The following is a 26,103-nucleotide window of genomic DNA, read 5'->3' as shown; positions in this document are numbered from 1 at the left end:
TCAGCCTCCTATTTCTTCATCCTCACTTCTGATTTATTTCAGATGGCAGTCTGATAGATTCGGGAGAATGAGAATGATGAAGGCAAACTCAACCTCCCTACCTTTCCTTACAGTAATGATTTGCAAATTGCAGGGTACAACCGATTAGTGGCTTATGAAACCATTGTAGTGAGTCATAGACTCAGAGTTAAAAAAAATAAATGAAATTGAACAGAAAAATTTTAAAGAGCATCCATTTACTAAGGATAAACATTGTTTGAGGAAATTAATGTATTGGTTATCAAATTCATGTGTATGTTTGTGTGTCATGAAATAAACGGCATTTCTTTGCCTCCTTGCACCAATGTCATACCATATCCTGTCCCAAGCCAAGCCTTGCTCTGGTCTACAGTATTTGTGTCTTCACTATTACTGTTTTTGAGATGTGAAACTTTATTTCCCTTCTGTTCTCCAAATCCCTTTATCTTTCCTAGCACCTCTGAGCGCCATCTGAACTCAACTCCCCTTACCCAGCTGGAGTATGACTTGAATTGCTCCTTGGGGATGGGAGCTGGAGGAGTTTCTGCCTCCATGGACTCAGGTGGGAGTGATTAGGGAACTTTGGAGTTAGGAAGGTGAGGGCATCTTCCCACAGAATGCTTAAATGCAATAGGGTTAGGTTTGGTGTTGTACAATCCCTCGGTTCCAGCCAGAGTTCTATGTGCTTTAACTATCAGCTTTTGTACTAGGAGCACCTACACACTAGTCAAATTATACATCTTTTGAAATTCAATCTAATCTGTTGGCTTTTTGGCTAAGATCTAGTGTAGTATCTGTTCTTACCATTTAAAAAATTCTATCCATTTGTGGGGTTAGAAGAGAAATCACTGGTACAGAACATCATTGAAATGGATTTCCACTTCCACCTCTTGCTGCAACACAGAACATGTGAGTTTTCATCCATGGACCCTGGAGATGCTCCTTCAGTGGCTTTAATGAAGTCTATGTCTCCTGAAGTAGCCAACTTGCTCCCCGGGGAAAAGGTGATTAAAAATAACTAGGAATAGCTGGCATTAACTAAGCACATGGAACTTATAAAATGTGGTTTCTGGGCTGGAGAGATGGCTTAGCGGATAAGCGCTTGCCTGTGAAGCCTAAGGACCCCGGTTCGAGGCTCAGTTCCCCAGGTCCCACGTTAGCCAGATGCACAAGGGGGCGCACGCGTCTGGAGTTCGTTTGCAGTGGCTGGAAGCCCTGGCGAGCCCATTCTCTCTCTCTCCCTCTATCTGTCTTTCTCTCTGTGTCTGTCACTCTCAAATAAATAAATTAAAAAGTTTAAAATGTGGTTTCTTCCTCAAACTGAATAAGTAGCCTCCTCTAGCACTTTGCTGCTCAGTCATGTATGAACTTGTAAATTTTATGTACTACCAATGAATGCATCTGGCCACATCTGAGTTGTCCATGGCTCTCAAAGAAGATGAGTTAGACCTCCGTGGTTCTCATGTGCATTACCATGAAAAATTAAAAGCTTCATATTTTCTGATAACAGTAGTAGCATTTCCTGAGAGAACCTGAATGTTCAGTCATAAAAACACTCAACTAAGTCCTCATAGGTTGGCCAAGGACATACAATAAAAGCAATTGAGCACATTCTGTGTCAGTTTAAGTACTGAGACCTTGTGCCTGGGCCCTATGTTCCATTTTGCTTATTAGATATAGTCTAAACTCCTCGTCTTAGAATTCATACTAAGAAAATATGAAGCACTGAGTTACACATAACAGCTATATAACAGGTGTTCAACATATAGTGGGTGCTGGATTTCTATTCCATGGCTCTCTATCTTTCAAGCTTAAGAGCTATACAAACTTGTCTTCCACAATTCAAGAGATTTCTGTCCAAATCTAGGAGAACCTTCTAGACCTTACTCATTTTTGCTGCTAAGCATATACTCAATGCTGTGTATTCATCATGAAATGCCATTACATAAGTCATTGCCATTCTAATTCTTGAACATATTTCAAAACCTAGCTGAATCTCTCTCCTCCATGAATCTTTAGGTGGCTGCCTCATCCCTAAGAGACTTATCTTTTTTTTTTTTTTTCTCTGTGCAACAGCACTTGTCCGGAATCCCCCACTTTTGCACACTTGATCATAGCATGCCTAACTCAGCTGTGATCTACTTGCCTCATGTGCACGAATGTAAACTTCTTTTAATGGCCAGGAAACTTTTGGTGAGCCAGGAAACACATGCTCATTTTGTGGCAGGCTCTGGTCAATTTGATTCATACTGTACATTTGATTGAAGAACTGATGTCATAAATTAGTACTGAGAAACAGAATCCTCCAAGCCTACTCCCTTAGTCACATCTGTGACCTTTTTACCAGTTTTTGAGCTCCATATTTTCTCCAATATACTGTCAAGGACAATATTTATATACCCTAAAGAGACGTTTTGTGCATTATTTATAATGATTATAAAACATGTAAAGTATGAAGAATTATGGGAACCCTATTATTATAGGAACAATAATAATTACAGTTGTACTTGGTTGAATGCTGCAGACACCATATAGAAAACTCCCTCTTGAATACTGGGGGAAGGGGAGCAGCCAACTCTACCAGTAATTAGTTAATTATGAGCATTTGTTCTCTTTTTATTGCTTATGATTTTTGTTTCTGTTCACAGCTGTGGCCTAGTTGTCTTTTCAGCTTTTAAATGGAATCCTTGACAAAGTTGGATAAAGATCAACATTTATGGCACATAGAGTCCCTAAACAATGCTATGAACCCAGTGATTCTGTGAGTGTGTTTTGTCATCATTCACCCTTGTGCCTTCCACTTTGGCCACTGACACGTCCCATGCTGTTTTTCATCTGTCTCTAGGAAAGAGCTTCAGCTCCCAAGTGACATTGGTGGCATTGAACTTAAGTGTCAGTCAGGCAGCTATGGCATTTGAAAGTACACCAATGATTGAGTCCTTTGAAAGATGCCTTGGAAAGGTGAAGGGAAATAAAACATGTATTTCTTTAGCTATGAAGGAATCTTTTGGTCTGGTCCAACAGCAGCAGAAACTCCTTGAAAGGTTGGAGACTTTCTGGCAAGATGAAAATGTGCTTATTTTATTCAGGACAACTTCTTTTGATTCCTGGGTAGAGGAAGAAAGATGACCTCTAACTAGTTCTACTTTCATCATGAACCTCTAAGATGTTTTCAAGGGACTTTCTTTGAGATTCATTCTATGTCCCCACTTTTTTATTTATCCTACCACCTAAATCACTGTATGAAATGCATTTCTACAAAGTCTTCTGAAATTTCCAAGTCAGATTTTTGTGTGTGTAATTAATAATTTCCATGAGTAGCATATGGGGATATAGATCATGCAAAAATAATTTATGTTTGAGTAATAACAAAAATTGTAATAATAAAAATTTTTGTCTCTCTCACTTATTCATAGTCAATATAGAAACCTATAGTCAGTATGCTTTTACTTAAATATTTATGTATCTGTCCATCCAAATGAGAAATCAGAAAGAAATTATTATTAATAATTTGTATTACAATTATTATTATATACTGTGTTTTCTGCTCATCAGTAAGCTAGCACTGACTTTCATTTCTGGGGGTTGGATTGCTGCATGCTTATGTATGAGGAGATTTTTGTTGTTTCTTTCTTCTGAAGATCTTAACATGAGCAGCTTTGGAAGGATTACAGGGAATAAATATACTTTAAATGATATTTTGAATACCACAAAGCATTCCTTTCTATGAATACTGCGTTTACTTTCAACATGTTATGAATTTTTTCTTGGTAGAGAGTCACTTCCTTTCTGGCCCTGCCTTGCTTGTCCTGAACCGTTGTTCTTTGGTAGAATGCTCCAAAGCCCAGCAGCCTTTGCTTTTGAAGTACTGTGGATCCAAGGGAGACTCTCAAGCTTGCAGAAGAGGCTCCTTTGGGATCAGCTCCACAGTGAGGAAGAAGACTTACTGAGAATCACATTGCATTTCTGCATTGTTTTTCTATACTGTTTCAATTTTAGATGTTTCTACAGTTGTTCTCTCTCTTTTTTATTGCTTCCTATTTCTGATTATGTATTCAGCACACACCACAGGGTGCCAATTTAATTTTATTGGACCATTTAAAGGGCAAATAAACCTTTGTTTTTATAAGGAGAAGATAAAGGACCAATTATCCTGGCCTTCAATGTATATTTGCTATTTGAGTTTGCAATTCACTTATGTTTCTTTAGAAGTGATTTTGTTATTTGTACCTACTTATCTTATTCCCTGGTATACTGTTGCTATGGCATAACACACTTGCCAATAGATACCTTATCTGTTAATGAATAGAGTTATTGTTTTATTAGATGTCATTGCTTTATTTATGTGCATTTGGAACAGGCCAAGTACAGAGGAAAATGTTCTTTGCCCCTCAAATGAAGGGTCTCCTGATCTTAATATGTTTCACCATCTATGAAATGAATATATATATATATATATATATATATATATATATATATATATATATATATATTGGATTGTCACCCATTCAATTTTAGACAGCCAGATGGCACTGCTGGCTGCCTTCTTAGAATGCAATTTCCTTTAAGAAGCTCACCCTGAGCTGGTCCAACCTGCAGATAGTTATTGCCTCTACATATCACTTTGTCACTTGGCTTTTAATACCATCAGAACTTCAGAGTTAGATACACTTGTCAGTTGGTTTCTAAGAGAGAAGATATAAATACTTTTAAAGTAGAAACTTGTGGAGTGCCATGAGGACCAGGAGGGTATTGGTCATGGGGAGACATTGCTATGTAGATAAAGGAGTGATGGAAACAAAGATAAGGAAATACTTAGAAATTGTCTATTCTGATGAGGTCCAAATTACAGGCAAGTTTGGAAAGAATCCATCCAATTTCTGCTACTGTTCATACAGACCCGTGGCACCCAAGTATTTGGATACTTACAAGCAAAGGTACAGAAGAGACTAGCTCTAGGCAAGTCTGTGACAATAGTGCCATTCTCATCTATAAGGTTCAGGTTTGTTTTTTTTTTTTTTTCAAATACCGAAGGTATTACACATGAAAATGGAAGGCATCAAGAACAAAATGAGTGAGATATATTTGGCTATAAAACAGGAACCATTATTTTCCTAATAGTATAATTTTTCTTTTCAGAGAAGGAAAACACGAAAAAATGTGAGGATATAAAAATTATTCATAGAAGAAGTCCTTGGTCCTAGCAATAAGGTAACAGCTTTATATAGCTAATACTTCTCAAATACTTACTATTCATGGCTTCAGTCTCTGTTCATCAAATTTCTTAGCAGGAGACATCCTACTCATTCTTTCATTTCTAGTTCTTAACCATAACTTAGGTAGAGATAAAGGCAGAAATAGTAGAGGTGACTCTTCAAAACAGGTAAGAAGTCATTGAATTCTACATATTTGCTAAGTGATGACAGATTACTTAGAAGCTGAAATTCTAGAGATTCTCAAGGTATCAGTCACCATTTGTAGAAATTTTGTAGGGGGAGTTAAGCTACTAAGAACAGGACAGCTGGAGATCTGGGATACTAGCATGTTATCCATGAGCACTCAAAAGAGTTAAGGGAGACCTGAAAGGTAAGCCAGAAACTGAGGATCAGTGAGATCAAGTGATTTTGTAAGTGATTTCTCATTTCACAGGTAACTGGAAACACAGGAGTTATATAACTTGACTCATTTCACAATAATAGTAAATGTTAGACCTAGGTTTTGGACTGAGAAGGACTTGTGACATTTGGAAGTTTATACTGCAATAGGTATTCTTAGGCTTAAGTGTTATGTGAGGAAGACTTATAAAATGTGGCATGTCTGGGATTGGTGGCAGAGTTAGGATGAACAATTAAGAGAATATTGCAGTTTCCAGATAAGAGCTAATGAAAACTTAACTTGGTCCTAAAGGAGAGAGACCGTGGAGGCATTTTGTCCAGTGGGCTGAGTAGAATCTAGAAGAAGGCTGTGTTGGTTGGGCTCCAACTCCATTACATATTTACAAAGTGCTTGCTTTGGGCCAATCACTGAGACTATGACAATAAACAAGACATAGAGTTTTTGCCTCCATAGAGCTTACCTAAATCTACTACATCTTCCCTCCCTCCCTCTCCCCCTCTCCCCTCTCTCTCTCTCCTCTCTAACTCTTGTATATTAGTTATGTTTTTCCTCAATTTCTTAGTGGGCACTGACCTGTAACCCCCACTTCCAGCTTGGGGCTACCATCCACAATGAGCTTTTGATCAGAGAAACTTACAAGGATTCCCAAAACAATGACAGACTTCTGTCAGAGTACCTGATCACCCACCAAAGGCCAGTGGTAAGATCCTATTGCTGAAGACTCCATACGCAGCTGACACATAAAATAGAATGGCATGGCTGGAAGCCAGGAGAGAGTCAGTCCCCAGACAGTCAGCGTGTCTAGTGCCAGAAGGTGCTACATGGGTGACTGGGGGAAAATGACCAATATCTGTCCAAGCAACTCATTGTCTAACCTAATTAGCAACAAATAACCTGATGTGATGCCCACACAAGTGCAATAGTGGCACACAGCCATGGTGGGGAACCAACTGCTCTTGATTTGGCTAACTGATCCCCTCAGTGGTACGAGACCCATAGCTGGAGCTGGGAAACAAGTCAGAATCATACCCAAACATAAGCCCATTCTCCAATATCAAGCTACCATCAATCATGGGCTACAAGAGGGCCTACACCTATCAAACTCTCTATCAAAAAAGTAATTGTGGGCTGGAGAGATGGCATAGCAGTTAAGCGCTTGCCTGTGAGGGCTATGGACCCCGGTTCAAGGCTCGGTTCCCCAGGTCCCGCTTTAGCCAGATGCACAAGGGGGCGCACGCGTCTGGAGTTCGTTTGCAGTGGCTGGAAGCCCTGGCACGCCCATTCTCTCTCTCTCCCTCTATCTGTCTTTCTCTCTGTGTCTGTTGCTCTCAAATTTAAAAAAAAAGTAATTGTTATCTCAATTTTTGGAGTGCTAACTTATTCTCCGTTGGAGAATCTGCTTCTCTTTTTCAGATAGATGCAGATCCTAAGGAGAGAGCTGCCCCAACATACCTCAAAAGGGGCCCGACTGAAACTAAGGACAATTGGCGAAACAAGCAAGGGTGATGTTTTCCTGATGAACCGGATACCAGCACAAAGGGGAAGGAGACCAACACAGTGAAAAATCAACTCCTATCAAATCAGAGAGCCAGAGCCTCAGAGGCCCCTAACACCTTGGGGCAACGATGGGAGGGGGTAAATCATAGATGAGCCTAAACAATGGTACCAAACTGCCTGTATTTGCTTAAAAGAAAACTAATAAATTAAATTAAAAAAAATTTAAAAATGCATCCTATTCTTCTCTATCTCGAGCTCCTGGGATATATCTATCTGCTTTCTTTTTGTTTTTCATTTTGGTTTCCATCGGGTGGTGGTGTATGATGAACTTATGGAGCTCAGACTACAACTTTGTGTGCTGGTTCTTGCCTTCCACCTTATTTGAGACAGAGCCTCTCATCATTATGTTTAGTTCTCAGTTCTCCAGGCTAGCTGGCCAACAAGTTTCTGGTTGAGTCTCCTATCTCCACCTCCTATCTTGTCATAGGCACAATGGGACTCTCGGCACCTGCTACAACATCTAACTTTTTATGTAGTTTTTCAGGATCTGAATTCACGTACTCACATTTGCCTTACAAGTGTTTTATCCACTGAGCCATTTCCCGAGCCCAACATCTTTCTATTTGATTATGAATACTTCATTATAACACAATATGAAAGTAAGAGACTGAGTTATAGTTTCTTTCAAGGCGACATTGTAAAAATAAGAGCTTCAGAATCATCTTTCCACCACTGGGATGCAGTACTCCCATCTGCTTGTGAGCTCAGCACCTGCCACATGGTTTCAGTTGCTTCACTTGTGATTAGGGCATTTCTTTTTTTAAATTTTTTTTGTTTATTTATTTATTTGAGAGCGACAGACAGAGAGAAAGAGGCAGATAGAGAGAATGGGCGCGCCAGGGCCTCCAGCCACTGCAGACGAACTCCAGATGCGTGTGCCCCCTTGTGCATTTGGCTAACGTGGGTCCTGGGGAATCGAGCCTTGAACAGAGGTCCTGAGGCTTCACAGGCAAGCACTTAACTGCTAAGCCATCTCTCCAGCCCTGATTAGGGCATTTCTAAAAAGAGCTGGAAGAAAAGACTTTGTGCATGGTTGGGGCCTGCTGACAAATAATTATGCATGTTCTTTTCCCTCAGAAATATGTGAAAATTCTACCCTTTATTATTTCTACTTGAGACTATGGACTTATTTTGGTGAGCATCACTTAAAAAAATTACCATTCTGAATATAAGTCTATTCTATTTAGGGGGTCAGGAAAAAGGATGATGATTTGACCTTTTCAGAAGCAAGCTTAAAACACTTATGATTTGCCTTGATGTATGACATTGGTAAGTAAAAATAACTGTTCAATCAGAGAAGCAATTTAATAAGCATTTTAATAGGTCCAGATGGCTACAATGCCTTTCTTCCCACTATACACTCAGTCTTCTGGAAAAAAAAAATAAGTATACTGGAAGTCTTTCTGCTTTACAAAAGGGATGGCAAGATTCTGAAAGGAGCAGCATAGGGGAGCTGAGATAGCTTTGAATGACTGAACCTTTCTATATGCTGTCTAGAGCTGTCTTCCCTCAGACCTCCATCAACAGCTACATGGCAATTGTTACTCAGATAGAGAACTGGTCCTTTTTAAAAAAAAAAAAACATAGTTACCCCTATTTTCTCAACAAGGCTACATTTTTCTCATGACTTCCTATACTTGTCCTTCAGAGAGTGGCTCATATTTATAGCAATTAATTTGTTATTTGCTTAATGTCTGTCAGCATTATAATGCTTGTATATTATTATCATAAGCTAAACATAACACAATGTGTGAAATATAGTAGGTACTGAAGACATTTAGTTGTCTGACTAGGTAAATTAATAACTAGTACTCAAGAACATTCCATTCTCCCAGCCTTTTCATTTTCTGGCTATGTAGCCAAAAGTACATCACTTCTCTGTAATTTTTTTTTCTAACTTGACTATTTTGAAATTACATTAAAGGCATGTTTATGGTTTGTACCAATGGTAGAAACTTTTTCATTTCAACTACCTGGGATTTGTGGTCTCTCTTGCACCAAGACTATCCAATGTGCTAATGTTTAGAATGGTCAAGAGGCAAATCAGTTTAATTAGTGCTTCTTTTTCAAAGGCAAGTAAAATACTGGCTTATTTGGAGGGGAGTATGAATTTGTGTGCTGCAGAATACACTTCTCTGAACACTTGTTCTTTGTTTAGCTTTTACTTCTAAGATTAGGTACTTTCATATCAAGATCTTCATTCTCTTTGTCTCTGAAACAAAAAGAAGTATTTGTACATAGGAGGGGAGTCTCTGCCAGATTGTTTTCTGCTATTTTATTTCATTTTCCAATCAAATCAATAGCTCAAAGTATTGTTTGAGCCCAGTTGGACCATAGAACTAGAAGCTCCAGAACGTGTTATAGTCATCTTAATTCACAGCAGCTAGCTCAGTGCCAGGTTCAGAGTAGGTGTTCAAAATGTCTACATAATTAAACGAAGTGACAGCTGGGAGGCCCTACACATAGGTTGTGTAGGCAATTTTCTCATATTTTTGTTATTTTTATAATTTGTATCCAGTTAACTTGTTAGAATGATCTGAAGCAGAGCTGCCAACATGGTACAGTTTAGGGACTACTAAAATGCTCCTGTATGGCCGTGAATAGCTCCCATGCCAGCCTATTCAGGTTCCAGAAATTTTTATTAAACTGCTTTAGGTTGTCACAGAGTTTACTAAATGATAATATTTTATACAGGCTCTCTGGGATAAATAGGTGTTGGTGATCATTAGTACCTCAGAATGAATGACTTTTTGTATTATATAAGAGCAGGGTCCTGGGGCATAGAACATAAGTTAGGCTAGGCATTCTTGTCTTACTTTTGAGACAAAGGTCTCACTATATAGCCTAGGATAGCTTTAAACTTGTGGCAGTCTTCATGCTTCTGCCCCCTAAGTGCTGGGATTAGGCGTGCACCACCATACCACCACTGCAACACCTACATAAAGCTTTCAATACTTGTTTTTGATTAGGAACTTACAAATGAATCAGGAAAATCACAAAGTATTCAGGATTTCAGGAAGGATCCCAAAAAGCAAATTGAAAATTCTTTAAGCAGTTAGTATTTACCAAGAGGCATTGCTTTCAGGCCTTGAAAATGTCTCCAAACATCCACAGGAGCAGTGAACTATCTCACTCTACTCTACACTGGGGAGGAGTCTTGTGCACTGCAGGTGAAAATGCTAACAACTTACACTAAAGGGTAGGAATCCTTTAATTCTCCCCTTAATTCACATATTTACAAGAGATTGATTCCCTTCCTTTCTTCCCTCCCCCCCTTTCATTTTGAGACAGGGGCTCCCTACGTAGCCAAGGCTGCCCTTAATTTCAGCATGTAGTCCAGGCTGCCTTTGAATTTACTGTCTTCCTGCCTTAGCCTCCTGAGTGCTGGGATTGTGGGTATGTACAACCTTATCCACCTAACCCTTCCTTCAATTTTGGCATCCTTCCTTCTCTGTCAGTATCTGATTAGTGATCTAGACATGTGAGGCAACTTTAGTATTAATAGCACACATTTTTGCTTTATAATAATCATAATAATGTCACTTGAAAAATATTCCTTATTTGCTAGAAACTATGCTGGGTACCTATATAGGTTACCTAAATATGGGTCAAGTTAAGTATCCAATATATGATCTTGTTTTACTAAGCCCATGGCCTTCTTTTTTACCTCCAGGAGAGCATCATAGATTAGGTATCTCTGTGGTTAACCAATGAACAGCTATAGAAATAATGGCAGTTGCCAAGGGAATGAATACATTCCATTTCCTAACAAAATATGTGAACTGTCCAGGTTAGGAACTAGGCTATTCATATTAAATTTTTATTTAATAGAAAGCTCTTGTAGATGTAAAAGTGCGCAGATGGAAATGCCATAATATCCAGTACACACTGGCAATAGAAGGAACTGGCTATGTCCGCATGTAACAATTAGGTATTTTGGAAACTTTTACAGGTTCAGGGGCATCATGATGAATGAATGCATCATAAGCACTATATGGGATAGTGGGAAGTGAATACATCTAAGAAGGACCTTAGTTACACTCTTATAACAACCTGGGTTACCTCCCTATGCCTCAGTTTCTCCACTTGTAAAGAGGAGAGGTCAGTCTGTACTATTGCAGTCTTCTATCTCCCACATTTTCCACTATAAATTCTCCCTTACCCAGCATGGGGTGGGCAGGGCTCTGATAGGTTGAAAAAATTTCTGACATTTCACCCCCAATGAGACATTCCTCCTTTTCAATTAAACAAGTATGTTGCCTGTAGCAATCAGGCGTCAATAAAAAGTTTGCCCTATTTTGTAAACATGTGTTATATAATTCAGCTAACTGCTTTTTACTAATCTCTGTGTTGAACTGCCCTCCTTCTTTGGCAACCTTTTCTTCTACCAGCAACCTCTGACTTTCCCCTGTCTCTGACAGTCCTAAGGAACCACCTACTTTTCCTGGTTTTACTATGACATTTGCTTGATTTGGGCCTTTGTATTGGATATGTTTTACATATGCTAGCCTAAGTACTGAGGGGTGAGCAATGAGAGTGAATGATGTTGGGCACAGTGAGTAATTGTAATAAAACCTTAGATTTGGACATCTGCTTTTGAATGGATCCTTAATGCTAGAAAGCATCACTGTGGCCAGTCTTCGCAATGGTGTTGTGAAATCTTTCCATAGAAATATTCATTTTGCTTCACTTTCCAAGTGATTCTGATCTTAAAAAATGCCCATGCTAACCCCTAACCAAATTCCCAATTCCCATAGCCATAGTTTTATGTCACTGGACACATTATCTGGCCTTGTGCTTTTCCTCATCATGGCAGGGTTTCAAGCTATGCTTAGAAATACTCCTGTGGACCTCCAAGGTCCTCCCAGACACCCTGGAACTCAGTTAATGTACAATAATACAATTTGCTATAATGTATTTTCCTTTTTCAAGCACCCCAGATGACTACGACCTCCAAACCCCAGCTCACTATATTTGATGAAGAATGTATTTAAAATAAGCAGCTGAAATAGCCCCATAAAATGTCTCTTACATATCCTTTTACCCTAACATTGACAAGCATAGGGAAGCTCTGCAAGATTGGCTGATGAGAAGATGACAATGTTGGGGCAAGAAGCCCATGCTATTATGATAATTTCCACTTTTTCTTTTTGCTACTCTGTTATTGTTATGGAAGCAATTTTTTTTCTCTAAGAGGTGGTGAGGGACTGCAGGACAATCCAGAAAGCTCCAGTCTCTAAAATGAAAGCAAAGGCCTAACAGGGGAATTATAGATTTGAATAGTACTAGTCTCTTAATCCCAAAGTCTTTAATAGTTTTCAGACAGTTTGCTTCAGCAACTTCACTAGAAATCACACTGTCTCTACAAGTCATACTCTCATTGGTTGAAAATGATGAGCACAGAGCAAGGATCACACTGTAAAAGTGACTAAAAGAAAACCAATATTTAAGCCATTCAACTCAACCCAGGACAAGAAATTTGTATAATAGATGATAGTATTCAGCCTTCCAATTTTATTTACTGCATGTGGTATAGAAAAATATTTACCCAAGCTATGCATAGGCAACAATGACAAAAAGAGAACTGGATAATTATTCTCTTCTTGTGACTTTTCCACACTCAATTTTCAATTCTAGTCCTATATTCTCTTTGCCTCTTATCACCTTCAGAATATCTGAGTCGGACAGATAGTAAGTACTCAACAAATCATTGGTAACTGATTCATTAATGTTTTCTGGCCACCTTCCTTTGCAGGAAAGTGCTGTGTAATCAATTTATAAGCTAGGTAACATTTTGTGGATACACTGTCTTTTCATCCATTCATCCAATGCTTACTTTATTGATTACTTTATTGATTATCTCCACTGACAGGTACTATAGTAAGTGGTATGGCGACAAAGGCTAAAGAGCGATGACACTTTTCTGAAGTATCTCATAGTGTGCATGACAAGGACCACAGTAAATATAAAGGAAATATTAGGCATGAATTGTCAAAGACTTCAGAATTTAGTCAGGGACGCAAGCCTTAAACACATGAAAATGATTTAGTAACAACATGACACATTCTGAAATCCAGAATTAAATAATTTAGCCTAAACAAATTAGTGAGAAAATAGGCATCAATGGAGGAGGAATGCATATGTTTCAGGAGGTATAAAAGATAATAAAGTAATATAAAATTGAGAAATGTTATAAAGCATTAACTAGACATAAGTTTTTAAATTATTTATTTATTTATTTATATGAAAGAGAGAGCGCAAGAGAGAAACAGGCAGAGAGAGAGAGAGAGAGAGAGAGAGAGAGAGAGAGAGAGAGAGAGAGAGAGCAAGAGAGAATGGGTGGGCCAGGGTCTCCAGCCACTGCAAATGAATTCCAGATGCATGCACCACCTTGTGCATTTGGCCTATGTGGGTCCTGGGGAATCGAACCAAGGCCCTTTGGCTTTGCAGGCAAACACCTTAATCACTACTCCATCTCTGCAGCCCTAGGCATAAGATTTCATTTATGCTATATCATTTACTTTCTCAATGCTGCAATAAAAATACTTGGCCAGAAACATCTTAGGGTAGGAAAGGGTTTATTTTGGCTTACAGTTTCAAGTGGAAGTTTCATCATGATGCAGAAAGCATGGCAGTAGCAGGGTGGTAGACATCTTCCCATCAGCATGGAGGAAGTAGAGCACAATAGGGTTGGGGTGTAACACCTCAAGGCCAACCCCTAGTAACACACTTCCTCCAGCAATGCTTAACCCCTTCCTTATCATTCCCAAACAGCACTACCAACTTGGGGTTAAGTACTCAAATGCATGAGCCTGTGGAGGGACGTTTTATATTTCATCTGCCACAAATACCAAGATTGCATGTAATTGAAAATAATTATTATTCAAATTTATATAACCTGTAAAGATGGGGGATATGAGATGGGATAGGAAACTAAAAGCTATAGATAACTATCATCTAACACTTCAAAAATTCAGCTCCTTTCTTTTCTGATAGATTATCAATGATGAGTTGCATATAAGAATGATTATTCACATACTGAATTGTTCCTTTGTCAATTTGTCAGTGTTCTCAGCTTTTTAATACTTATTTTAATATCACAAAGATTTAAGTAAAATTAGTAGATAACCTCTATATTTTGCATCACAATTATCTTTAAGAATCTAAAGTGAAAGTTACTAGTCCCATTCTTTGTCCAGATTAGTAATGGCATAGTTGATTATGAGATGGACATAAAATAGCAACTTATCAACTGATTCCCAACACTATGTTTTGGAATGAGAAGTGTGTGCACAGAGACAAAATTTTCTGTAAACTTGGAGCATAGCATTAGTGCTTTAGAGTGTCTCTCTCTCTCTCTTAAAAATAAAAAAAAAACCAAATAAAAAATCTTGAAACCTTATAATCAACCATACAATGAGAATTACAGCTTTTTCTGAAATTCTTAAAATGGCCTCCAAATGTATATTGGAATGCATGGTGGGGGGGTGGTGGTTCTGAACAATGAAATCAAATAAATAGGAATGGAAAAATATCCCTAAATAATGTTAATTGCATTTTGGATGAATTCTAGCTCTTATTTTCCAAGCTTCTTGAACTGGTGATTATGTTGTTTTTGATGACAATGTTAATGACGACAATACGTCACATGTCTGGATTCCACATTTACTCACAAAGGACTTGACGTATGTGTTTTCTTCTGTACCCTTTCTAGCCCTAAGTACAATGAAAAACTAGTGTTTATTTTTTTTTCTCAAAGATTAGGCTTTCTTTTGAAGCCATATGAGAATTTAAATTGATATTCCTTATCAAGGGTTATTATACAGATTACTGTGGGTAGAATATGAAAGGTAATCTTTCAATAATTCATGACTAAACTGGAGGTCAAGAGACTAAGACGGATTATCTGTGACAGGAGGCAAACATTAGAAATGCCATTACTTCATTTTTTTTTTTTTTTTGGAGGAGGACTTTGAAATGAATTAAATCTGTAAGGTTCTAACACCAAGACACAGCTGAAACTGACTTCAAGAATAGCATTTTTAGGGCTGGAGAGATGGCTTAGCGGTTAAGCGCTTGCCTGTGAAGCCTAAGGACCCCAGTTCGAGGCTCAGTTCCCCAGGTCCCATGTTAGCCAGATGCACAAGGGGGCGCACGAGTCTGGAGTTTGTTTGCAGAGGCTGGAATCCCTGGCGCGCCCATTCTCTCTCTCCCTCTATCTGCCTTTCTCTCTGTGTCTGTCTATCTCAAATAAATAAAAAAAAAATTAAAAAAGAATAGCATTTTTAAACATACTGGCCTCAATTACCATTACACCTTAAATGTATTAATAACTGTCATGTTAGTTGGATCATTCTCTTTGTCAAATATACAGTAGAAAAAAATCTTTGGACTTAACTGAAAAAAAATATGGAAGCTATGTACTTGTTAGAAATAAAGATGCAATAGGTTCAGGTTATAATGATAAAGTGTACTTTCAAAGCTGTTGGTTATCCCAATGACTTCTGAAATGATATGACTCCAGAGAAAGAAATTAATTCTATAACTCAATTTTTGTGACTCTGAAATAAATTCCAAAATACAATAAAGTCCATGTATGAGGTGTTCTTAGAGCTTCCATATTATGTTGATTTATTTAGGAACTATTTATTGAGCACTTGCTATGTTCAAGGCCATATGCCTGATACAGAAGAAAAATAGTCATGGCTAACATCTGAATGTTTATTACAGGTCAGGTATTTTAATAATTTTATGCGTATTATCTCATTTATTGTTCTTGCAGCACCTCTTTTATTTTCCTGTATCTTGCATACAAGAACATCGAGGCTTGGAGACACTACTTAACTTGCTCACGATCACACACCTAGTAATTTTGAGAGTGGGTGCTCAGCTCCAGGTTCATCTGATTTCAGAGCCTGAAATACTAAACTTGATGGTTAAGGCAAAATCCAAGCCCTTAAATAAAGAGCTCTCACATACCTAATTATAAAACAATGTGTCTGAATGGTGGAATAATGATCCATAAAAAGTTTAGAGTTCAAAGGAGACCATAATTAGTTCTGTCTAGGGACTTTTCATGGGAAGTGATATTTTAATTGGACAAGGTAGGTGATATTTTAAAAATATGATTTGGAAAGAGGAAGGAGGAATGATTCTTGTAGCTATAGGAACTGGTATGAAATGAATCATCGAATCATGAGCTCACATGGCATATTTAAGAACCAGAACAGCATAAGATAGATAAAGGTGGGTTGTTGGGGTGTGGTAAGGAAGATTGGGAGATAACAAAAGTAAAGTTGGAAAGGTGAACCAGGCCCAGCTTTTTGATACCTAGAATACCAAGAGAAAAGGACAGATTTATTATATTGGTAGAAGGAAGTCCTGCTAAAAGTTTTTAAACATAATGGCAATATCAGATATGTACTATATCTTCAAGAGAAAACTATGGAAAATGAAGATATATTAGAGAGAAGAGACTGATAATCGAAAAAAAAAAAGTTATTGTAAATCTAAGTAATACAAGAGTACCCGCAGACCAGCAATGGGAATAAGTGTCTGCTGAACTTCCTGGACAAGATGTCCTAATGTACAGAGTTAATAAGAGAGGCTTGAAAATTTGAAGTGTGGTTGGCACAAAACATTGAGATTTGACACTCCTGTAAGTCATAGTGCTTAAAAAAGCACTTCTAAAACAAAGACCATGGCCAAGCAAAATATCTATCATGTAGAGGATGGATAAAGAAAGACAAGTCTAAACATTTTTTTCTTTTTTTTTTCGAGGTAGGGTCTCACTCTGGTCCAGGCTGACCTGGAATTAACTATGTAGTCTCAGGCCTCAAACTCACGGCAATCCTCCTACCTCTGCCTCCCAGGTACTGGGATTAAAGGCGTGTGCCACTATACCCGGCTAGACTAGTGTAATCTTACAGCCTTGACAGACTTTCTGTTGCCTGTATAATAGTCACACTATTCTTCAGACACAGTGTCTTTCTTTAGCAGCCCTCTATTCTGAAAAAGCATTGTTGATGAAATTCTAGCAGTTAAAAGGGCTCATGTCTTTTAGAAAATAGCCCAGAATATTTTAATCTGACATTTCTAAATCCTTGGCATGTGTCCTCTCCAGCAAGCCCACAGCTCAGGAATGTTTTGACAAGTTAAGAAAAAGCTAAGATGTCACTACATTGGTGTTCCCAGCTGATGAGGTATTGGTTCTTACTGTAGCATTGAAGAGCCATAATGCAGTTTCTATGTTAAATCAATACCTTATAAAACTCCTGCATAACTTTTGGCTTATTATTTAAAGCAAAGGAAGAACAAATCAATTCCTTTAGTGTCAAGGACATTCTTGACAAAGGGCTGAGTGGAATGGGCAGGCTGAGTGCCATGAAAGAGTTCAGTGAAATGGAACGCTGGGCATTGTGCTTCCAGATTCCTTCCAGATCAGTGGGAGACCCTGGATGCTCATACATGCTAGTTGAGCTTTTCCAGCCTGGAAGGAGGGCAGGGTAGCTAGTGCTTTGAGGTTATATCCTGGCATCTAGGGACCTTCTTTGGTAGAACAAAAATGACCCAGATAGCATTAAAAAGTAGATTTAAATAGCACTGCTTAGAGTCCCATGAGTAAACAAAATTTTAAGTCAATAGGTAAATGGGGGGGGGGTGAAACAAGATGTTAGTCTATTGAGAAGCTTAGTTGATACATCTTGTGGTATGTGGTTAGAGGGGGAGGTGGGAAACAGGAAGGAGAGCCCTAATATCATGAAACACCCAGCTGTAGTCAGCAAATTGATTTTCAGAGTAAGAGGAGACCCCAAGGGTCAGCTAGCCCTGTGATTCTCAGTGTTGGCAACATATCAAATTCCCTGGGGAAGTTTTTAAATACCAATGCTCTGATCTTGTCCCACATCAATTAGATTAAAAACCATAACAATAGGAGTTATCATCAATATTTTTAAAGGCTCTCCAATTGACTCTTGTGTGAAACCAGGGACTAAAACTACTATATTCATTCAACCTTGTTATGTTTAAAGTAGGGAAACTGAGGCTTAAACATGGTTGTCTCATTCTTCCTCTAATCAGTGGTAATAGATTTGAGATAGCAAAATTTTGGCTCACTTGCATATAAGCTCTGATAAAATTTCCCTAGGAGTCTAAGAACAGCACAGGATCTTGGCCCTCGGGGATGTCTAAACCTGTGAGGCTAAGCAAAGAAAAGACAAAGTAAGGCCATGAATGAGTTTGATTCCATGGGGAAGATTTGTCAATAGACAACTCTTTCTTGGTCAAATAGTCTATCCTTGTTGAACAGTTAATCAGAGATGGCTAGCACTTGACAGTATATTTGGAGATGTTAGTCATGTATGACCTGTGAAGGTCATTTAGATAAGAGCCAAAGCCAGGTGTCATGGTGGTGCATGCCTTTAATCCCAGCAGAGGTAGGAGGATAACAGTGAGTTCAAGGCCACCCTGTGACTACACAGTGAATTGCAGGTCAGCCTGGGCTAGAGTGAGACTCTACTTCGAAAAACCAAAAAAATAAAAAATAAAACTAAAAAAGAGCCAAGAACAGTGTCTTACTGTTATTGAAGGGTTTGGCACCATTTCTTAGAAAGATAATATATGCTACAGAGTCCTGTTAGTTTAAGCCCAAAGTGTTTATTTCCACCTGCTTGTATCTTACTATCCATTTTCATGTAGAAAGTTATTTGGGTTTATTTTCTACCTTTAAGAACCTATGCATTCCTTCTATGTGGTGATCTCTACCCTAAATATCTTCCAAGTATTATGTTCTGTGATATAAATTGTAGAAAGAATTACATTTTGTTTTAAATTTTATATTATAGATACAAGTGGATGTCAAACTGACCTGTTATTTCATGGTCATTTGTACCTTGGAATCTTAGTTTTCTTTAAGATCAAGCCTAGTCATTTATAAAAGAAAGTTAGAATTTAAACATAGTGATATATTCTATTGCCATTTTAATACCTCATAATTTCATGTGATAAGTAAAATATATTCTATAGGATTGTTTTCTTGATTAATGAAACTAATAAATGTGGAAGTGCTGGGTACATAATAGATGTTTGATAAATGTTGTTTTCCATGTACCCTCTGAGCATTTCTAAAGACAAATGATATATTTCTTTATATATTTGAAAAGTGTCAAAATGCTCAAGTGGTTTTCTTATCTACAATAATATTTTCTCCTGATGCCCATGAGGCAGGTAGTAATGTCAACCTATTTTATAAGTGAGAAAAATGAAACACAAAATGGACCTCTCTTTATGTTATAAGAGAGTTAATAGAATCAAAAGTTGAGCTCCGACTTTCCAAATTCAGAACAAAAGGGGTTATTTTTCTGCTTCTCTTTGTCACAAAGAGAATCCATTTATATTAGTGCAAAGTTGACAGTAGCCAAGGTGCATTAGGAGAAAGAGTGAGTTTGTAGCTGAGGTAGAATGAATCCTTTCTCTTGACACAAATAAGGAGAGCAAATCTAAGTTCCATGTATCTTTCCCTATATCACAAGGCTACAAGTTTGGATCTCTAGGATTGCAGATTAAAGAAAGGCACACCACTTCCATTATTCTTCCTTATCTATGTTCATTAGTGCCCTTTCAAGGCAATTCTTCAAACAGTCTACATACAAATATATGAATGGTTTGGCCAGACCTTTCTGGTAGGTTGAGGCAGCCCAAGTTAATGCTGGTGTGGGTTGTTTGCTCCCCACTTCTTTTCTCTCCCCACTCAGAAGCTGACTCATCATATGACCTTGAATAGGCTTTTGTTCTAAACTCAGCACTTGAAGTATGAAGCTAAGAATACAGACTTGCTTCCAGGGCGCTCAGGTGGACTAGATAATTTCTGCTTTTCAAATGTAAAGGATTTTCTCATTTGTCCCATGGGGCTGAGGATCCCCTGAGGTGATGTGACAGGGGGCTGGCCCATCATGCCCATAGCCTGTGTCTTCTGTCCCCATCTGAGTCTAGGCTACTTGCCAAGTGCTATTTTGGAAACAGGGCTCGAGTCATCCATCTTTTGAAGGTCGTGAATGTTCTGCTCCATGGGAATGCATGGGGAACAGTGAACTGAGATAAACCTCAGTGTTACTACTGTAGGTTTAATCAAAGTGATGGTGGTCCACATTCATGGACATAACCAGCACTTGCTTCTCAGTTGCTTTGATACTGTGGATGATATTCACAGGAAACAAATCAGAATAGGTTCCAGCAATTGCCTATAAAAAAGCCTGTACCCTGGTAGTCATTGGATCTTGAGGAGGTCAGGGGATCTTGGACTATAGTCAGAAACATCCAGTGGCTATTTTTAAGATTCTAAAGGACTATTTAATATTTTGAGAATAGATTGTCTTACTGGACAGTTTGACCAAAGATCACTGCTATGCTCATTTATTGAGTGAATTCATCAGGTTCTTTGGAATTTAGTTTGTTACAGATTGATTTAATGATGTATATCTATGCTATTGTTTTTATGTACAAACATTTTATTTAGTAATTCAGTTGTTGTATAAAGTAAGGGGTACTTCTTGAATTCTAAGCAGGGGTGAGGAATGGAAGTTAGGAATAGGCTTATTTCAAGGTGTTAGCAAGGGACATAAGTTTTTCAATGTCCAAAGAAAAATACAGCATCAATTTAGCAACTTCACTTGGCCTTGGGTAGAGTCAATAAAGAAAAACACAAGTTAAAAAAAAGACAAAGCAAAAAAAAAATCACAGGCAAAATGCATATCTTTTTTATAGATGGACAACTGCCTGTGAATAGATGCTGGGCAACAAGAATAGATTATCTTTGATTAAGCATCCTTTGTAAGCTGGTTGTTTCTATACCCCAAATCAACCAAAGTACCTTCTGCCCTATATTTATAGAAAAGTAGACAGCCACTTCTACTATGTGTTGGAAGGTGTATCAGTGCTTTTTTTTTTTCAAATATCATTTCCACAAGCCTAGTGAAAGTTTGAAAATGTTATTGCTAGAAATGGATTCTTTGTTAACCAGGCTGCTCTAAGTTGAAGGGACAAAAGCTTAATTTGTTATTAGCCATAACCACTTATATACATAATGGTTCATGACCTCCCAGCTGCTTCTTTGTGAAACAGGCAACAGGACCCTCAGAGGTGAGATTCATGGAAGAACCTTATGATGGGAGGAAAGAGTGAGTTCAAGGGACTATAGTCCGTGGAGGCATCATGACAGAAACATGGACTGATTAAAGTCAAGGAGAGTCTTAAGTTTTCAGGAAGAGATAAACTCAGTGATTGAGGGAAGGGGACACTAAGCTATAGAATAGAGAGGAAAATACCAGGGACAATTTGGTCATTTTGTTAGGCCCACTCATTTAAGTCCACTTGCATAAACACGATCTGCGGTCATGGCATGTTATACTTAGGGAAGTCTCAGTAAAATGACAATAATGCCCTTTTGAAATCATCATCACTAGATTATTTCTTGGCCAGGAACTCAGATCTCTGGACTTCTGTGCTTTTCTTCTGAAAACTCACTTGTGACTATGCATTATGTTTGGAAACAAGAATTATTCCAAGCCAAATGGTTTGCTCAGTAATCCATAGCTTCTAATAAACTAGACAACCCAAATGCCAACTATTTAACTTATCCTTAGTCATCTTAGAAAAAGTCACTACTGCCAAATAGTACCTTTGTCCCTCCAGCAATGCCATCCCCCCCATTTCACTACCAGTTGCAAGGCACACAAGCTGGGGCTACAGGTAAGCCTTTCAGATTATACTCTCTCTTACTGGACACCTGTGGAGCAGTGTAAGGTTTCCAAACTTTTCAGCGAGCAACTTTTTTCCTATAGCAGGCTACTTTTAAGGTTTTCCACCTCATAGTATGATAATATAGCTAATTCTTTTAATTACTGTGCCTACTTCCCCCATATGAAGTGGTGATATCACAAATTAGTTGCTTTCAGTCTGCTGGTAATAGTTCAGCTGAAGTACTTGTGTCCTGGGGCCCACATAAAAAGGTGTCTGGTGCATTGGACCTTAATTTGGTTTTAGGCTGTTGGCCAGGTTGATATCTGTAGGGCAGACTTACATTTAATCAAGGAAAGAGAGAGGTACAATTGCATATGAGATTGAATGTTGGATCCTGAAGGATTGTTCTGCCTCAAATCCTCCCTTATTCAGATATTTTCTCACTATATCTACTCTTTGGAGTAGAAGTACTCTGTTGCTAAGAGACAGATGTTTAATTGCCAATATGTGACCCTGGTGAGGACTACACTGACTCATGAATTGGTGCATTGGCCCAGATCAGTTATAATGAAATGACAAGGCAGAACAATGCCAAGGAAGGCTGCCACTGCTTTGAAAGGCAGTGGAGCAATGGTGAAGGTCTGAGAAAGGTGAATATTTTGGGAGTGGGTGGTGACCTGTGGATAGTCAGAAATCCCTCATGAAGTTTCATTGGTGAGGGCATCTTGGGTGCAGTGAAAGAGCAGAAAACATTGAAAGTGAGATAGGGACATGCAGTGGATAATCTGCTTCTGTGTTTTTGCCAATACTGAAGACAGGTAGTTTGTCTTTCTGTTGCTTCTTTGCTCTGCCCTCCCCTCTATTATCAGGATGTTCCAGGTTCTTACAGAGCTTTTTCCTTGGCTGCTTTACCAGAGGCCTGGCTCTAGGGACTGGCTGGGCTTTCTCAATTCTCCTGACTCATCCTGCAGACTCACTGTCCTCTCCAGCGACCTTCTGAGGGCCCCGAGCTCATGGCCTTGACTTTGCTGGCTCAGGGAGGTCTCTGATGAGGGGGAGTTTGCACCTGACCTATGCTGCAGTTTTGTTGGCTTTGCAAGATCTGAACACTATTTGTTCTGCTGGGGTAAAAAAGGCATTGCAGAAATGTCCATGGTCCTGTCAGCACCTTTTGCCCTTTGACAGTGTCAGATAGTATGAAAAAGCTATTTGAGGAGCCAGATAAGAGTCTGTTAGGAAGGAAGCACAGTTGTTCAATGAATTCTAGGTTAAACAGCTGAGACTAGATCAAAGCTTTCAACTTTACTTGTGCATTGAGATGGCTTACATAGTTTACTCTATGAATGTTTGTTCTGTTATTCTTCATTGTAGTCTTGCCCTACACACATTTCTGGAAGAAAATCAAGGGGAAAAGACAGCATTTGATTAATAAAATATTTTTCCCTGTCATTGTTTTTTCTATTTAGTAGCAACACCTGTGCCATTCATAAAGCCTTCCTTAATTATGCTATGCATTCTCCTCAGTGATGTGGGAGGTGTGGCACTGAGGTAGAAGAAGGCATAAGAATCTAGTCCCACCTTTCAACCATGGTCTCCCTTCTGCTCCATCTCTGAGAAGTCCCAAACTTACTGATGATTCCCCAAACCTTGCTAGATATAGAAAGTGATGCAAGCAGAAAGGGAAACTGCAGTAGCGTCCTGGAGTTTGTCCTACTGACTGAAGAAGCTTAAGACTCAGATGGGAACATTTCTCATCAAGGAAATGTTTGTGCAATCATTGCTAGAACCCCTCCATTCTCCTCCACCAGCTCTACTCCCAGCATTGCACAAATAATTGCTAAAAGGAGGAAGAAAAGTTAGGAGTGTTAGGAAAGCTGCATTACAATTAGCCTGAATGATTATGATTGTCATGCAATGCTGGTAAAATCAATGTTTTGAAATATAAGAATGATAAGAACCTGAAACTCTCTTGATGAGTTGCTGAGGTAGGGGCAGCTGGATAATTGAGGATTGCGTATTTTGGACTTCTTTAAGGTTTTAAACCACAGGAGCCTGAGGGGTGAATGATGCCTGTGAGTGGGGTATCTATCTGGTTGCTCAGTGCTGATTCTTTTTTATTATTTTTATTTGCTCTAGAGATTTGGGTCCATAATTGTTTTTCCTCCTAGAGGGCAGGGGTCACCTCAGCTTTCCTGACTTTGTCCTATATGTAGTACAGTACAAGGCACAAAGCACAGAGCAGCCTGTGACTGGCTTTGCGGCTGGCTGCTGGAACTGAGCCCTGCAACTGCAGCCCTAGGTTAGGTCAGTGCTTAGTTTTTCTGGGTGGATAATGATGACATTGGGCGTCCTTGGATTCTGATTTAACTTAGCCATAATGCAGTTTCTATTAGTTTGGTTGGACTCTGTGACCAACTGCATCTCTCTCGCTGCCCCCACAAAAAGAGTGCCCATTTTTAGCCACAACTAGTCACACTCAGTTTTGTTACTACTTCAGGACAGGATTTGTCTTTTCATCTCTGTGAACCCCAGTACACATTAGTTTCTTGTTAGTGGAACTGAATAGCTACTTCAGGACCTTGCACTTGGCCTTGGATTGCTGACATGGGGGCTCATTAATGGAAACTTCCCTTAGAAGGGAGAAGCTGTTCCAAACCAAATACAAAATTATCTGCCCAACTCCTGTCTCAATTGAACTCACACTACAATGTTACACCAAGAGAGTAGGTAAGGAGAGAAGGGGAAAAAGGAAGGCACATTTTTGAGCTTCATGTTTGTAATAGAAGGTTTGTATGCACTAACTCAGTTCTTTCTCATTCTTCTTTTACAGATGAGGACACTGAGAGTGGGGAAGTGACTTTCCTAAAGTCCCACTGTGTCACAAGTGAGGAGTAAATCTGACCACTTATGGTGTCCTACTGTACCCTGAGGTGGCTTTAGAATTGTAGGCATGTTCTTTGTTCCATTTCTGGACCCCATTCATACAAGGGAAAATATTTTACAGTGTATAAGAAGCCTGTTTTTTTTGAGGTGGGGGGCTGGGGACTTGTCAGATGGTGAAATATCTATCAAGCATAAAAATGTAGTCACCTGGTAGTTTTCATCTTTGGCCTTTGTTGTTGAATTTTCAGTCAGCCTCACTAGTGAAGTCAAAATGATTTCCTTCAACTGTCATCTTTGGAGCAACAAATCATTTTTTTAGTGTAACTTAAAGCAGTGTATTTAAGTAGTTAGAGATGCAGATTCTAGGAGCTCCCCTACAGAGATGAAGGCTCCTGACTTCACAATGTAATACCACTATGAATATGGTGAGAAACCCTCATGATTAGAGCTGCATATTGTCCAAGTGGACCTCGGGTTTTCTCCATAGAAGGGGCATAGAAATGGGTAACAGTGCCTTAAGAAAACGAAGGTGTTTATTTTCCTTACAGGCCTTCCTGGAGCCTTTAATAGGTTCATGTGCATTGTGAATGTTTATGAGGAGGGTGTAAAAGGCAAAACCATCTCATATGACCTTTAAGTGCCATGATTATTCCATGTACAATAAGCATTCATGTAATTGCTATTTATGATGGAGGCTACTATAACTTGCTTTAGACTAGATATCAATTACCAGGAAGGAAATATAGTTCAACTTCACTATTTAGAGCTAAGTTGGTATAAGATCAGTTTTAATTAGGGTAATATTGCAGAATGTTCTTACTTGGACATTGAGCTTTATATAGGATTGTTTAGAAAATACAAGATGAATCCTGACATATTTTTCATGGACCAATTATAGATCTTTTGTCCAACTATAATGAATGGATGTTAAGGATATGAATTGGTCTTAACCATCTGTTTGCCAGAAAGTGCTTCTATTGTAATGTAGGCTTTTGTTCATAAGCACATTCATATTGTGAGCCTTCCCTTGCTCAGATAGTGTGAAAATAAACTCAGTTTATTTGTGCCTGAACATCTCAAATTCAGACCCCTAGGCTTGAGACTTTTGTCACCATGTGCTGCAGCAATTCTCAAACTTAACTGTTACAAGTGATATCAAACACTTGTTAGAATGCAGATTCTTAAGCCATCCTCTCAGGGTTGGGCTTGAGTATCTGCTATTTTTAGCAGTTATCCCAAGACATTCCAGTGAGAAATGCTGACAAAATGTTTCTGTTTAAAGAGGCTGTGTTA

At 38.7% G+C, this 26,103-nt stretch overlaps 1 protein-coding gene and 1 pseudogene across 3 annotated transcripts in view; one reads left to right on the top strand and one right to left on the bottom strand.

Moving 5' to 3' along the window:
* Positions 1–26,103, bottom strand: part of Gria3 (glutamate ionotropic receptor AMPA type subunit 3) — a 321,623-nt gene that overhangs the window by 262,047 nt on the left and 33,473 nt on the right. The window lies entirely within an intron of this gene.
* Positions 772–910, top strand: LOC123456768 (annotated as a pseudogene).

This window comes from Jaculus jaculus, chromosome X, assembly GCF_020740685.1.
Source record: "Jaculus jaculus isolate mJacJac1 chromosome X, mJacJac1.mat.Y.cur, whole genome shotgun sequence".
Taxonomy (NCBI): Eukaryota; Metazoa; Chordata; class Mammalia; order Rodentia; family Dipodidae; genus Jaculus; species Jaculus jaculus.
This window is presented reverse-complemented; position numbering and strand designations above follow the sequence as displayed.